Source organism: Wolffia australiana, chromosome 19, assembly GCF_029677425.1.
Source record: "Wolffia australiana isolate 7733 chromosome 19, ASM2967742v1".
NCBI lineage: Eukaryota > Viridiplantae > Streptophyta > Magnoliopsida > Alismatales > Araceae > Wolffia > Wolffia australiana.
Window position 1 is genome coordinate 9,992,934 of NC_135853.1, and position 15,676 is coordinate 10,008,609.

The 15,676-nt window shown below is 39.1% G+C and overlaps 1 long non-coding RNA gene across 1 annotated transcript; it reads right to left on the reverse strand.

Annotated features, from left to right (window-relative positions):
* Nucleotides 1-7,247: 7,247 nt before the first annotated feature.
* LOC144715826 (uncharacterized) lies at nt 7,248-7,799 on the reverse strand. Its single transcript, XR_013584743.1, has 3 exons — nt 7,677-7,799; nt 7,507-7,593; nt 7,248-7,434 (listed from the first exon to the last, which is right to left on the reverse strand). It is a non-coding gene; the product is annotated as an uncharacterized LOC144715826 (long non-coding RNA).
* Between the last annotated feature and the right edge of the window lie 7,877 nt (nt 7,800-15,676).

A 15,676-nucleotide genomic window follows, 5' to 3' on the forward strand; every position in this document is an offset into this window, starting at 1 on the left:
GGAAACGTGATGTAACATGTTACAGCTGGGATCGAGTGTCACGTGTTACAACACAAGAGGATGAGGGTTCGAACAATGATGCATGATATCAATGAAATGCATGTGTAAAATCAATAAAAATGGTACGCAGCAGCACTGATTAAGTCAGACAGTCAATTAACTTAACCGAGTTGATTGGTCACAGTCAAACTCCTCAACGTCCCTTTGGACCAATTGGACGACTACGTGATGAGGGGTAATGTTATTACCCAAAGGCGTCCAATCCTCTTTGATAAGGACTAGTCGTACCGCAAGAAATTTATCTGAACTCTCACAAGAAGAGGTGGCTAATTCCTATCACAAGTGTAAAGATTTCTTGAGGGCAAGGGAACACAAATCAATGGTACTGGAAGAAGTAACTTGAACTGCAAACGTAGGGTAACGCAAGAACCTGGGTGGGCTAGGCCCGACGACCATGGTAGTCATGGAAGAGCTTGGCGGATTGATTAGACGAGGTGTCGATCAGGCTATGACAAGGATGCACACGACCATGGAGTGAATATGTGCAAGGAGCTGATGACCCGGTGCGCTGGGTCAAACATAAATGAACATTGGCGCTGCTGGGGCTGGGTGCGGGTGCGCCAGTGAGCGTTCTCACACACGAAAAGGCGCAACGCACTCAGGATGGTGTGCAGACACGATGAGGCTCAGTGGCACGCCTAGTTGCTCCGTTTGACGGCAGCGCGTGCGCGGCACGTTGGTGACCGGCGGCGTTACGGCACGTCGTGGACGAAGGACGCACGCAGTGGGGTGGTCGAGGCCGCATGCAGATCGTGGTGATCGGCAACCCAAGAGGTCCTCTGGCGAACGGAGGCGCACACGGATGGCTGGAGATCAACGGTAGTGGAGAGGGCAACGATGATGGATGCGCTGCACACGACGGCACTAACCCTCTTGTTGGCGGAATCAGAGATGGTGGTGAACGTATCGGCCACGGCAACAGAGTAGGTAGCTGTGGCCACGAGGACAACGACAGCAAGGGCGACGATGGCTGTGTTAGGTTTTCTTGGCCGTTGCACAAGAAAAGAAAGAAATAAGAGTGGAGAAAGAAGAGAAAGAAAGAGAGAAGAAGAGAAGACTCAGGCAAATGTAGTATGAAGAGATCGTTGTATTTCCCGCACTTTGATTCTTACAGTTCGTGTTTATTTATATTACATATATTGCTAAACATAGTTGATCGTCCAACGGCTATATCCGTTGGAACGTTTCTAACATAAAAACTGATATTTGAAATGTAGTTTTATCCTGTCCGTTATAACGTCAGGGATGCACCGATCACGGCCGTTGATCGGTGCGGTGTATATACATCCGGATCATCCCAGACGAGGACGCCGGACGGGACGGGACGATCTTCGTCCCGGCGAACGTCCAGCGATTCCCCCAGGACGAAGGACGGGACGACATGTCGTCCGAAATCGTCCCGTCCGACATAGCCTGGGATGAATTTTTGGTTCGTCCGAAGGCCCTGGGATGAAATTTCGTCCCATAGGGACGAAATTAAACCGAAAAACATCGCGCCTGCCCTAGCCCTTTGAAAATGCATCGGCGTGAGCACAGTTCTTGGTTTGGAGAGGTGGAACGAATCGGCGGGAGCACAAATCGGCGGCGCAAATCGGTGTCATCGTCTTCAACATCCATCGAGCTTGTGACAGGGACGCGAAAGCGCGCCGGCAAGGTACGTATCTATCTATGTATCTACGTATCTATCAGTATTTCTATCAGATTTTCTATAGATATTTCTATCTAAAATTCGACCTACCTATGTATCTATCTGTCGATCTTTCCTTCTATATATCTAGCTATCTATCTATCTGATTTTCTATCTATCTATCTATCTATCTATCTATGTCTGTACGTATCTCTGAATCTTTCCGTCAGATTATTTAGTGTTTTTTCTTTCTGGTATCCTACCTCTCTATGTGGCATATCCAAAGATCTTTATCTATCTGTGTACCAATCTACCTATGTAAGAGTCGAACTATCTAGCTAGCTATCTATCTATCTGATTTTCTATCTATCTATCTATGTCTGTACGTATCTCTGAATCTTTCCGTCAGATTATTTAGCTTTTTTTCTTTCTGGTATCCTACCTCTCTATGTGGCATATCCAAAGATCTTTCTATCTATCTGTGTACCAATCTACCTATGTAAGAGTCGAACTATCTAGCTAGCTATCTATCTATCTGATTTTCTTTCTATCTATCTATCTATGTATGTACGTATCTCTCAATCTCTCAGATTATTTTGCGTTTTTTCTTTCTGGTATCCTACCTCTCTATGTGCATATCCACAGATCTTTCTATCTATTTGTGTACCAATCTACCTATGTAAGAGTCGAACTATCTAGCTATGTACATATCTATCGGTATATCTCTCAATCTTTCTGTCAGTTTTATTTGTCGATCACTCTATGTAGCTATATATGTACCTACCTACCTATATATGCATCTATCCAACAGTCGATACCTACTTATACAGAAAATACCTACCTACCTATATCTACCTGTTGGATAGATGCATACATATACATATTGCTCAATGTAGCTATAACTCTGTTGGATATATTCATACCTATCACTCTACGTAGCTATATATCTGTTGATCACTCTATGTATCTATCTATATGTCTATGTATAAATATATCTATATATCTATCTATGTAGCTATCTATCTATCTATCTATGTAACAGTCGATCTAAATAGGTATCGGCTGTTGGATAGATGCATACATATACATATTAGTCTATGTAGCTATAGATATTTTGGATAGATTCATACCTATCACTCTACGTAGCTATATATCTGTTTATCACTATATGTATCTAACTTTATGTCTATCTATAAATCTATCTATATATCTATCTACGTAGTTATCTACGTAGCTATCTATTTATGTATGTAATGGTTGATCTGGATAGGTATCGACTGTTAGATAGATTCATATATATGTATATAGCCGAATTGAATAGAGGAATATGTATATTCCAGTATTCAAGGTATGTGTCGTCAAAATAGCCGAATTATACGTCAGTACAAATTATTTTTACGGCTGAATAAAATTTTGGCCTCTGTAGGTTGTTGCAGGCGCAGGGCTTTGCTGCGGTGTGTCCTTTCTTCTAAGAAGCGGTCCTTGAATACTACGTGTCCGATACTGTTTCTAATTCTTCCCTGTGTGCCCATTGCTTCGTCTGTCCTTCTCATATTTCTGTGTGTGGATACCTTTTCGTATGTGCTACGCATATTTTTGATTAAATGAATCTCACAGTTGGTGTATTCTTATAATTGACATAAACTTTCTTTCTAGTTAATCTAGCTGTCCAGTGATCTTTCTTTGTTGATTTATTAGTTATGCGTCGGCCCGAATGTTGCTCGATCATCTCCGTGTAAATTTTTTCCTCCGTAGCTGTCATCCTTACGAATGATTAACATGACTGAAAATACGTTGTGAATTTTTGCTCGATCTTTGTGTGGTTAACATGACCAAAAATATGTTGTGATTAATTCTGCTATAGATATGGAATCTACATCTGTTACCACTCCGAAGTCAACAGCTAGAGCCACGATGTCGGAGTCTATGGAGTGCTACGCGGTAGAGATCGATGACAATGTGTCATCTGGAAGTGGTAGGCGCAAGCGGTCTAAAGTTTTAGACCAATTTGTTGAACTCAGCCCGAACGAGTACCAGTGTACGGTATGTCTAGCGCAGAACCCCGATCATAAGGTCATTATCAGGCGGAATAAGGACAGGAGCACGAATGTGTTCTGGAGACATATAGAGAAGACGCATCGCAAATTTCATGATGAACTGAAGGGTGTCCCCAGGAATCAGAGGAGGTTGTTCGAGTATGACTTCCTGTCAGCCAAGCTTTACTTATGTGGCATCTCCAAGGAGCGTACGAAGGAAGAGTTTGTCAGATTCATTTGTGACAATGATCTTCCGTGGCAACTTGTGAAGAAGAAGTCGTTCAGAAGATTATGGTACTACGGGACGCAGTCGGTTTGCGACGTCCCTGGCCCTAATGCGGTGAAAGCAATGGCGTCTACCATGTATACAGAAGTCTGAGGAAAGCTAGTAGAGATGTTTTCTGGAATTCATTGCGTCTCACTAACAGTGGACGCGTGGACGTCAGGAAACAACCTCTCTCTTCTAGGGGTAACCGCCCACTGGATCGACGGCGATTGGAAGCTGTGCGATCTACTACTTGTTATCCGGCCCATCAAGGGGTCTCATTGCGGCACAAACCTGGCGAGGCTCGTTGTGGAGGTTGCATATGAGTATGGGATAGAGTCGAAGCTCTGTGCCATTACGACGGACAACACGTCAAACAACATAACTATGATAGCGTCAATTGTAGATCAGCTGCGGACCGTAAATCCAGAATTCACTATAGATAGGCATGTACCGTGCATAGCACATGTTCTCAACCTTGTAGTCCAGTCCGGACTGAGGATCATACGTAACCCTGAAGCACCAGAAGTTGGCACACTACGGGTTCGAGATCTTCGGCCATATGCTGCATTGGGCACGAATGAACTCATCGACTCGCAAGGTGACGAATGCAGTTCATCGACTTATGCACCCCTGGGAGTAGCCGTCTCACGCGTCAGAGCCATCGTCAAAGCTATTCAGGGGTCCACGCAACGGATGGAGAAATATGTAGATATGTGCAAGATGTTTGAACTTCCTAATGCGAAACAAGATAAAAGTGGACTGCCCGACACGCTGGAACTCCACATTCAAGATGTTAGAGCGTGCTCTTGCGAAGAAGGACGTGCTCGACCATATGGCTGTAAGGTTTCTTTCCACACCGTGTAAGGACTACGCGCTATGTCAGGAGGACTGGGATTTAATCGAGGAATATCTCGGTATCTTGGGGCCATTGTGTGCAGGTTCCGACTACGTCTGTTCCGCAAAGAGATTGCCGATCACTGACGTGACGTCGTTGATCTCAGACCTGAGGGCCCAACTTGAGCATGCTATGACTAATGCCGGGTCTACCTTGGATGACGAGCGGAGGGAAGCGTTGCACTCCGCTTGTACTGCCATGTATAATAAGTTGATGCAGTATGCAAATGTCATTTGGGCCAATCAGACAGTGGCGACCGCGGGAACCCTGGATCCATTCTCCAAGATAGAGGTCGTGCATTCGTCGTATCGCGAAGGCGTGCTTTCATTCATCGGCGGTCTTCTCGATAGTGCGTGTACAACGAGCGCTACTGGGTGTGATTTAAAGCAGGATGAGGGAGTTGGAAGACACCGTCCGGGTCAGTTTCCGTCCACCAAGCGACAATATATTCGTTCGGGCAAGTCTCGGCGCCCACGTGCAACACCTCGGCAGGAGCTGGAGAAGTATCTAAATATCTCGTGCAGTGAAGAGGAAGACAGTCCACTATGCTGGTGGAAGGATGTTGGAACTCGGTACTTCCCGAATTTGACAAAAATTGCGTCCTAATTTCTGGCCGTAAGCCCCACAAGTGCACCAGTGGAGCGGCTATTTTCCATTGGTTGAGGCATCACCACGTACCGTAGAGGTCGCCTAGATGCAGACAGCATAGAGACGTTGATGATGATCCGTGCATGGTTCCGCCGCGCAGAGCAATGCTTGTCTGACTCAAAGGACGACCTTGACGATTACGACAGCTCTTCGGACGGTGAGTTACGTTACACATTTTGTTTTAGCATTTTTTTTTCTAACTTGCTCCTTTCAATGTGATAGCGTAACAACGGCAAAAGAGGAAGGTGGCCCACCGATTTACGTCCCTCTCCATTTACAGTAAGTCATTCTTCTAACCCTTCATATCATGTTTCTGGATCTTATGATCCAGCTTCAACGAGTTGATTAACAATCTCTTTTTGGTTTCTTTGCTTTGGTTTTTAAAGAGTTTTATGATTACATTGGGCTGCGTAGGAGAAATCTTGTTGGCGGATTTTTTGGGTTCTCTCTGGTTTTTGGCAGAAGAAAATAAAAATAAATAAAAATATCTAGGGAAGGTCCGATCTTGCGCACACGGATCTGTGCGATGTAGTTTTCTGTGATTGTCCAACTGATAGTTCTGGATAAGTAACTTGGGATGTTTTGCATTGCTTTTATTTTCTTCTCCTTTTTATCTTCTCCTTCTTCTTCATCGTCAACTCCTTATTTCTTATTTTTTTCTTCCTTCCGTCTTTCTGCTGAACCAATAGCAGGCTAGCCCTTTTCTAAGTCTCCTCTTTATTCTTCTTCTAATTTTTCTTCTTCTTCTTCTTCTTTTCACTCTTCCTTTTCTTTGTCTTATTCTTTCTTACAATGTTTTGCATTGTTTTTATTTTCTTCTCCTTTTTATCTTATCCTTCTTCTTCTTCGTCAAGTCCTTATTTCTTACTTTCTTCTTCCTTTTGTCTTTCTGCTGAACCAATAGCAGGCTAGCCCTTTTTTCAGCTCTGGAACGACAGAGGAACTCTATAGTTCTTTTCCCAGCTCCGCAAATTTTCTATCCGGTTGTAGTTCGGCTCCATTTTTTCATCTTATCTTTCCTGCCATTCGTCCAGCTTGCTTTCATATTTTAGGGCTTTCTTCTTTTCATTCTATAGCACACATCTCTGCTTGTTTATGGAGTGCTCAGTCACTCTTTTATGATTGCTGAGTTACAGGTGCTCATTACCTACAGGTTTTTTTACTCAACGGCGACTGCTTTTGCGTAAGGGCGATGGATGGGTGCACGACGTCCACCTCAACCTTTCGTCCCAGTTCCTGAAAAATGATCTCATTTTCTCTTTCACCTACACTGTTTCTGGACCTTGTTCTTTCAACATTTAATCTCTTTTAATGTGGCAATCTCTTTGAAGGTTGGGCAATTGTTATGAATGTTAAAATTGTTACAAAATTTCCTTTTCTTCGTTCTCCAGTGCGAAACGCAACTGACTGATGAATCACTGAAAAACTCAAGTGAGATTGATAAGATCGAAGATAATTATGAATATTACACGACTCCTGACAGAAATCGAAGAGAATTATAATTATCGGATTTAGGTAATTTAAATTGAAATGAGTTTTGATTTCAGATTTATCTAAATATTTTCTTGGAGTTGAAGTTCAATGCCAGCTTTAGGTAAATGAAATAGTAAATAGAGGATGTTTGTGTTAATAGTTAAAAGGGGATGATGAATTGTTGAACAAAATTTATTATTAATCAGAGGATATTCTGGAACAATCTGATGGATTAACCAGAGGATACACTTTTTTTTTTCATCGAGAAGAGAATTCCTGAATAAGAAAAAGAGTAGACATATGATGTTCTTCAAAAAAGAAAGATGGCATAAGATCATCTTGTCTTAGTTGTACTTCCTTGCAAGCGCCATGAGCGAAGGCTCAATGATACCTCCCCTCAACCTCAGAACGAGATGCAAGGAAGACTCTGCAACCGTAAAAAACCGATTTTAAATTACCAAATAAATTTGTTGAATACAACCAAACAATCCTCGAATACCTTTCTGGATGTTGTAATCGGCGAGGGTACGGCCATCCTCGAGCTGTTTCCCGGCGAAAATCAGACGCTGCTGGTCCGGAGGAATTCCTATAACCAAACAACAACCAGATTAAATCGAAAAAAATACAAGAAGCAAAATTTCAGCACTGGAAATCGATCTAAGAACGAACCTTCCTTGTCCTTCTCTTCGGCCCCTTCCTCTTTCAAGAATTAGAGGATCCACTTGTTTAATCGCATTGGCATTCTCGCAGAAAAAAAAACAAAAAAAACGTCGTCCAGGTCGATCGTCCACCGTCCGAACATCCCGGACGGACGATCTTTCCGTCCAATGGGACGAAATGTCATCTCGTCCGGGGTTCCCCGGACGAAACTTCGTCCCGAGTTTCATCTAGGGACGTGGACGGGATGAAAAATTCATCCCGGGACGAAACCTTCGTCCCGTCCGCGTCCCGGATGTATAGCGGTGTACCCATATTTTATAATGTGTACACGGTTTAATCCTGACCGTTATAATGAGAAGGTTGCACCGATCATAGCCATTCGATCGGTGCGGAGATCTCTTAAGTGGTGAGATCTAATCCTAGCCATCATAACTCTCTACGGTTTGATCCTAGCCATCTATATTTGAACCTATTCTAGATTTAATCATATACTATCTTTGAACTTATATTTCATCCTATCTTCTATCCTCTAATGAGTATATCCTATATAATTCAATTTTACTAACTAATCTTTATTAGTTCCTATCATTGCCGAGTTGACTCCACAGCTTGACTGGGCTGATTGCGGAGCGAGTAAAACCCCTCCTCTTCACAACCCCCCCCCCCAAGATCATCGCCGTCGCAGACGACGTTGAGCTTGTTCCTGAGAAACAAAAAATGATTCTTTGCAAGAGGTTTGGTTAGTGAGTCAGCGAGCTGACCATTGCTGTTAACAAATTGAACTTTTAACAACTTGGCTGCCACTCGTTCACGAACAAAATGATAGTCAATTTCTATGTGTTTCATTCTAGCATGAAACACAGGATTGACGGCCAAGTATGTTGCACCAACATTGTCGCACCACAATGTTGGTGTGAATTCAGAGTCGATTTTGATTTCTTTTAAAAGTGACTTAATCCACAGCATTTCAGCAGTTGCCTTTGCAACTGTTTTGTACTCTGCCTCGGTGCTTGATCTAGCTACCATAGGCTGCTTTTTAGAACTCCATGAAACGAGGTTATTCCCAATGTAAATCAGATAACCTCCAGTGGATCTTCGATCTTCTCTATCACCTGCCCAATAAGAATCACTGAAGGCATTGATGTTAGAATTTGAATTTTTATGAAAGAGTAATCCATAGAGGATACTTCCCTTGAGATATCGAAGTAAGTGTTTGAGAGCTCCCCAATCATTGGAATCAAGTTGATGCATTTTTTGACAAGCTTTGTTTACAGCAAAGGTTATGTCTGGTCTGGTAAGTGTAAGATACTGGAGGCCTCCAACAATTTGTCTATATAAAGTATCAGATGAGGGATCCCTCAGTTTGTTTGTGTCCTTTGTGGTTGAGGCTAAAGACATAGGTGTCAGTAATGGTTTGGAATTTTCCATATTACATTTCTTAAGAATAGATAAAAGATACCGAGACTGAGTGAGAAGAAACCCCTTTTTATGTTGATTTAATTCAATCCCAAGAAAATATTTTGCAGGGCCTAAATCACATATTGCAAACTCCTTGTGTAATTTATGAACAACATCATTTATATGTTTAACTTCAGGTGACATAACCAAAATCTCATCTACATATATTAGTATGAAAATTGGACATCCATCAATTTTATAAAACAATGAGGTATCGGTTTTAGACCCAATAAAGCCAAAAGTTTGAAGCGATGAAGACAATTTATGAAACCGTGGTCTAGGTGACTGTTTTAAACCGTAAATCGATTTTTTAAGTAGACAAACAGAGTCAGGTTTAGACAAATTCTTGAAACCTTGGGGTTGTTCCACATCTATCTTTTCCTCCAATTCCTCATGTAAAAATGCATTGGACACATCTAGTTGATGAACTCTCCAGTTTTTACTAATGACTAAAGATAGAAGTAACCTTATAGTTGTGTGTTTGATTACAGGACTAAATGTCTCTGTAAAATCAAACCCCTCTTGCTGGGTAAATCCCTTAGCCACTAGTCTAGCCTTATAACGATCTATATTCCCATCTGGTTTGTATTTTAATTTGAAAATCCATTTGCATCCGATGACATGAAATTTTTTTTCTCTAGGAACTAAGGTCCAAGTTTGGTTCTGAATTAGTGCAGTGTATTCAGCTTGCATTGCTTGCATCCAATTCTTATCTTTGGATGCTTCAACGTAAGTTGTAGGTTCATTTACTTCTAGACTGGACAGTAAACACATTGGAACAGGATGTTTACTTGCTGAGAAAACTAAGTGATTTTTCTCTTGATCATAGATATCACTTAGTTTCCTTACTTTAAAAGTTTCTCCTGGTTCTGGGGTATGATCGATAGTACTAGATATGTCTTGAATATTAGGATCAGTTTGTACTAAGTCTGAAACTTCGTTTAGCACTGAATTGGACAAGTGATTTGTATCTTGTCCACCCTGTGTTTGATTAAATGTCGTGCTGTTATCATCAATTTTATTTTCAATAATTGATGATAGAGACTCATTCGGTTTATCCACAGTTGGAATATTCGATGCTAGACTTGGGCCAGATCCGAGTATTCCCTCTGATTGGATAGTGCCAGATGCAAAAGGAAAAATCTTCTCTTCAAATATCACATCTTGAAATGTAAATTTTACCTGTTTGGAGTGACATACACCTGTATCCGTTGTGCATGGAGCTGTATCCAAGAAAAACACATTTCTCTGAACGTTGATCAAATTTGTGCTGCGCAAAAAACCTTCGGTACGGATAAAAAAGACAACCAAATATTTTTAAAACAGAGTAATCTGGTTTTTCCTTAAACAAAACTTCGAAGGGCGACATGTTTTTAATAACCATGGTTGGCATTCTATTTATAAGTAGCAGTAACTACTGCCTCATCCCAAAATTTCTTAGGCATGGAAGCACGATTAAGCAGTGTTAAAGCCGTTTCTATGATATGCATGTGTTTCCTTTCAGCAATACCATTTTGTTCAGGGGTATGAGGACATGATACCCGTTGAACAATCCCTTGGGACTTCAGAATGAAGTTGAGAGACTGAAACTCTCCTCCCCAATCAGATTGAAAATACTTAATTTTAATAGAAAATTGTTTTTCCACTCTCTGTTGAAATTCAGTAAATTTAGAAAGCACTTCATTTTTTCGTTTAAAAAGATATAGCCATGTATATTTGCTGAAATCGTCAATAAAAACAACATAATAGGAGAAACCAAAGTTAGAAAGAATGGGTGATGGTCCCCATAAGTCTAAGTGGATGATTTCTAACGGTGTGTTAGAATGATGATGAGTGAGTGCAAATGGTAATTTGTGTGTTTTTGAAACTCTACATGCATCACATACGAATTGTTTTGAAAGATGAGAAGATGGTGAATCAAATTTGCTAATGATAGATTGTAAAATTTTCAAGTGTGGATGACCCAATCTAGAATGCCATGTCTCGGACGATGTTGTTTCTCCAACAAATGCTGCAGGCTTGATTGGAGTTTCCAGGCAGTATATTCCATCTTTAATTGTTCCTCGTAGTAGAATTTTGCTGGTTTTCTGATCCTTAACAAGACAATGAGAAGGGTGAAATCCCACAAAAACATCATTATCTACAGTCAACTTATGTACTGATAATAGATTCTTTTTTATTTCTGGCACATGGAGTATATTTTTGAGAAATAAATTCTTTTCATAAGTAGAAATTTTTTATGAACCCAGAGATAAGATTTTCAAACCTGTGCCATTACCAATTTGTAGTTGCTCGTTTCCCTGAAATTGTGTAGCATTGTTGATCAGATTTGGATCTGCTGTGACGTGATGGGTCGCCCCACTATCTGGGAACCAAGCTCCATTTTCTGAGTTTTGAATGATGTAAGCCTGTGGATTTGGTTGCCAATTCTGTCTGTTTGATCCTGTGGGGTGCTGACTCCTTGTGAATTCTTGGCATTCCCTTGCTCGGTGACCGAATTCGGAGCAAAGTTGGCATCTTGGAAGGAACCTGTTGGGTCTTCCTCTTCCCCTTCCACGATTTTGATTTGATCCTCTTGAGGAGTAGTAGTTTTTCTGGGAATTCTGACTTGAGGAAGAGCTTCCAACCTGACTCTTGTTAGCCACAGGAGAAAACATGCTAGCATTTGCCCTTTGCTGATAGGAAATATAAATCTCTTGCGACTTGAGATTAGATACTATATCCTCAAACTTCATGTTATGAAGATTAGCATTCATGACTAAAACGAATTGGCTATATTCTGTACCTAGCCCCCGCAGAAATGTGTAGTTTCGTGTATCATCATCAATTACAGATCCAGTGGCTTCCAGGGATTCAATGATAAATCGAAAATTTCTAACATACTCATCAATGGTCAAGGTACCTTTTGTGATGGTATGAAATTGACGGTGAAGATCCATTACCCTTGCCCTGTTTCTGCTAGAAAAGATGGCTTCACCAGTACAGTGGCTCCTGGCGGGATACTCACCTGGACTTGTCCTGCAGTGATAGCATTCCTCATGATAGCTTGGGATGCTAAAGTTGTAGTTCCGTCGTTCGCTTCTTCAGGCTTGACACGGAATGGCTCTGATACCATGTTAAGTTTTCTTGGCCGTTGCACAAGAAAAGAAAGAAATAAGAGTGGAGAAAGAAGAGAAATAAAGAGAGAAGAAGAGAAGACTCGGGCAAATGTAGTATGAAGAGATCGTTGTATTTCCCGCACTTTGATTCTTACAGTTCGTGTTTATTTATATTACATATATTGCTAAAAATAGTTGATCGTCCAACGGCTATATCCGTTGGAACGTTTCTAACATAAAAACTGATATTTGAAATGTAGTTTTATCCTGTCCGTTATAACGTCAGGGATGCACCGATCATGACGGTTGATCGGTGCGGTGTACCCATATTTTATAACGTCTACACGGTTTAATCATGACCGTTATAATGACAAGGGTGCACCGATCATAGCCATTCGATCGGTGCAGAGATCTCTTAAGTGGTGAGATCTAATCCTAGCCATCATACCTCTCTATGGTTTGATCCTAGCCATCTATATTTGAACCTACTCTAGATTTAATCATATACTATCTTTGAACTTATATTTCATCCTATCTTCTATCCTCTAACGAGTATATCCTACATAATTCAATTTTACTAACTAATCTTTATTAGTTCCTATCATTGCCGAGTTGACTCCACAGCTTGACTCGGCTGATTGCGCAGCGAGTAAAACTCCTCCTCTTCACAGGCTGAACCAAGAGCAGCTCCAAGAATGGAGTTCTTGGACGTTCTTGAACAGCAACCAAATCAAGAATTCAAGATCTTGATGCAGACTTCAAGAGAACACTTACAATCCTCCATGGGCACTCTCAACATGGCAGGAAGGCGTGGCTGGCGATCCCACAATCTAATCTATGGAAGCAATAAAGCTCCCAGAGGGAGGAAGGGGGGAGCCAAATGAAGAAACGTTTCAAATTCAATCAACTCCAATTGCCTTCTTGGGCATGCCTTCCTCTATATATGGTAGGGGGCATGCCCAATCAGGACAAAATGGGAAGGAACTGTCTCATGATGAGCGTTCTTCCCTTAACAAAATTTTTAATGAAAACAACACATTAGAAGAGGCCCAGACATGAAAGGCCTGTCAAAAATTGAAAAGAAATTACAATCATGAAAATGCAAAAAGAAATAAACAATCTGATGACCCATCATTAGGCCGTGCACTTGAATGTTGGGTCATGGACGTCGACTCGGGCTGCTCAAGGTGGCTGATGGCGACCTTTGACGTTGTTGACAAGATGGTCCCCCATCAAAATGAATACTTCAATATTTCTGATTTAACTGAAAATTATAACTCATTTGGGAAACTTGAGATCAAATCAGTTCGACACGTGAGAAAATAGTAAATGTTAGAGTGGCCATTTATTTTCTGTTAATTTTGTTTTTTAGATAAATTTACCTTTTAAACTTCATGGATTTCAATATGAACTTACAAAATCCATAAACTTATAGAAAAAGAAGTAGAAGAATGACCCCTTTCATTATCTTGTCATATATATTTTCAAAAAAAATATTGTTACATTAAATCGATCCCATTTATGGCAAGAGGTGAGAAATAAGTAAAATTTCTATTTAGAAAAATAATTTTTTGGAAATGAAATTTCTGAGATATCTTTGAAATAATATAAGTGAATAATTTGGGATTAATGATTGATAAATTGTTACTCTAAGAAAGATATCAAACCTGGGAATTATTACAACATAAGAACAAAAACTATTTTAAAAAACAATTTATCAAAATTTGATGATTTCTGTGAAATACCACTTTACAATAAAATCTTAAAGTTCTGACTGCAGAGAATTCAGTAATATAAATATTTATTGACGAAGGTTGCTACATAAGTATATGACATACAGAATGGTATAAAAATTATGTTTTTGTTATCTCATGCCATATTTACATTCCTTGAGACCAAGATAAAGTGTCTTTGTCACATTAAGGGTGTTTATACCCTTGATAAAAAAAACCCTGATGCACTATTTTACATAAAACCCATTATTATATTAATTAAATACTCAATGACGGGGCATCATAAAATTATGTAAGCCAAAATATATAAATAAGACATATGAAATAACCTGATCAGTAAAAAAACTGGAAGGTGAAACTTGATTATATCAACGAGATAATGACATATCTGAAGATTTTCAAATAAATACAATTGGCTCTTTTATTGATGTTTCAGTAATTTTTATTTTTAAAACGTAACAGTAAAATGATGTCAGATGTTCCTCACTAGAAAAAAATTGGAATTATAATTAAATCCTAGAGAATTTATAAAATCTATAATAAACATTTTTAATCATCAAAATTACTATAATGATTTTTAATTAAATATACACTATCAATTTTGAAGAGTTAGGAATAATTAGAAAGATACAAAGAGTTTTGACTTAAATTTAATTTAAAATACTTGATCACGTTATTCATTAAAAAAAATTAAATCTAAAATTAAGTTAGTAAATTAGGAAATAAAAATAAAATGATTTGATATCATGTATATACATATATTGAATTTTTTTATTAATGTGACATTTGTCCTATACCAATTATACAAAAATCATAACTTTCGAGGCTGAAATTGGAGCCTAGATAATATTTCTGATAAATAAATCATTCATGGTTGAAGAAAAACAAAATAATGGGGATGTGCAGAATTTAGTGAAGAAATTCATTAAGAAGTTTTTGGTTAAGGCATGTATATTTTTATGCATTGATAAGATATTTTTTCCAGAATTTATGATTTCGTATTATACAACAAATCCATTCACTTGGGAAGTTTTCCTTTTAAATATAGTAAAAAATCATTTTAAATCACACATAAAGCTGTGTAATTGACATGTGACACATTTTTTTTCCTTTACAGGAAAGTGTACTGTTTTTACTTGTAGAATATTAATCATGTGTAGAGTCCGCAAATTTTAAGATCTATCTGAGGAGAGATATTGTATTCACATATAAGAAAAAATCTAATATATTTCTTGCAAAATATTATATACACTAGAGAATATTCATAATATCCCAGTTGGTATACTAATTTTAAGAAGAAAAATATATCTTTAAAGTAGGTGTTTCCAAATGGGCATAATGGGCAGCCCAACTCGTTTTATGAGTTCATAAAACACAAAGAAGGAGATAAAACACTCTCTTATGTTTGGAGGTATAGGTATTTGGAACCAGTATATTTTTCTTCTTGAAAGAAGATAGGTGTTGATAACACCCTAATTTCTGTCTTTATTTCATGTTATTAGCATGATTTTATACATTTAAAGAGCATAAAATGGGATTTTTATCATATATTTACATGAAAATAGTGTTTTCTAGTGATTTATGATTTTTTCCTAATTTTCTGTTAATTCTATGAATTTTAAAGGATTTATTGAAGCTCGAAATAATTATTTTTGAATGAAAATGGCATATTTAATATTTTATTTCGACATTTATCAGCATGGGAATGAATCAGTGAATT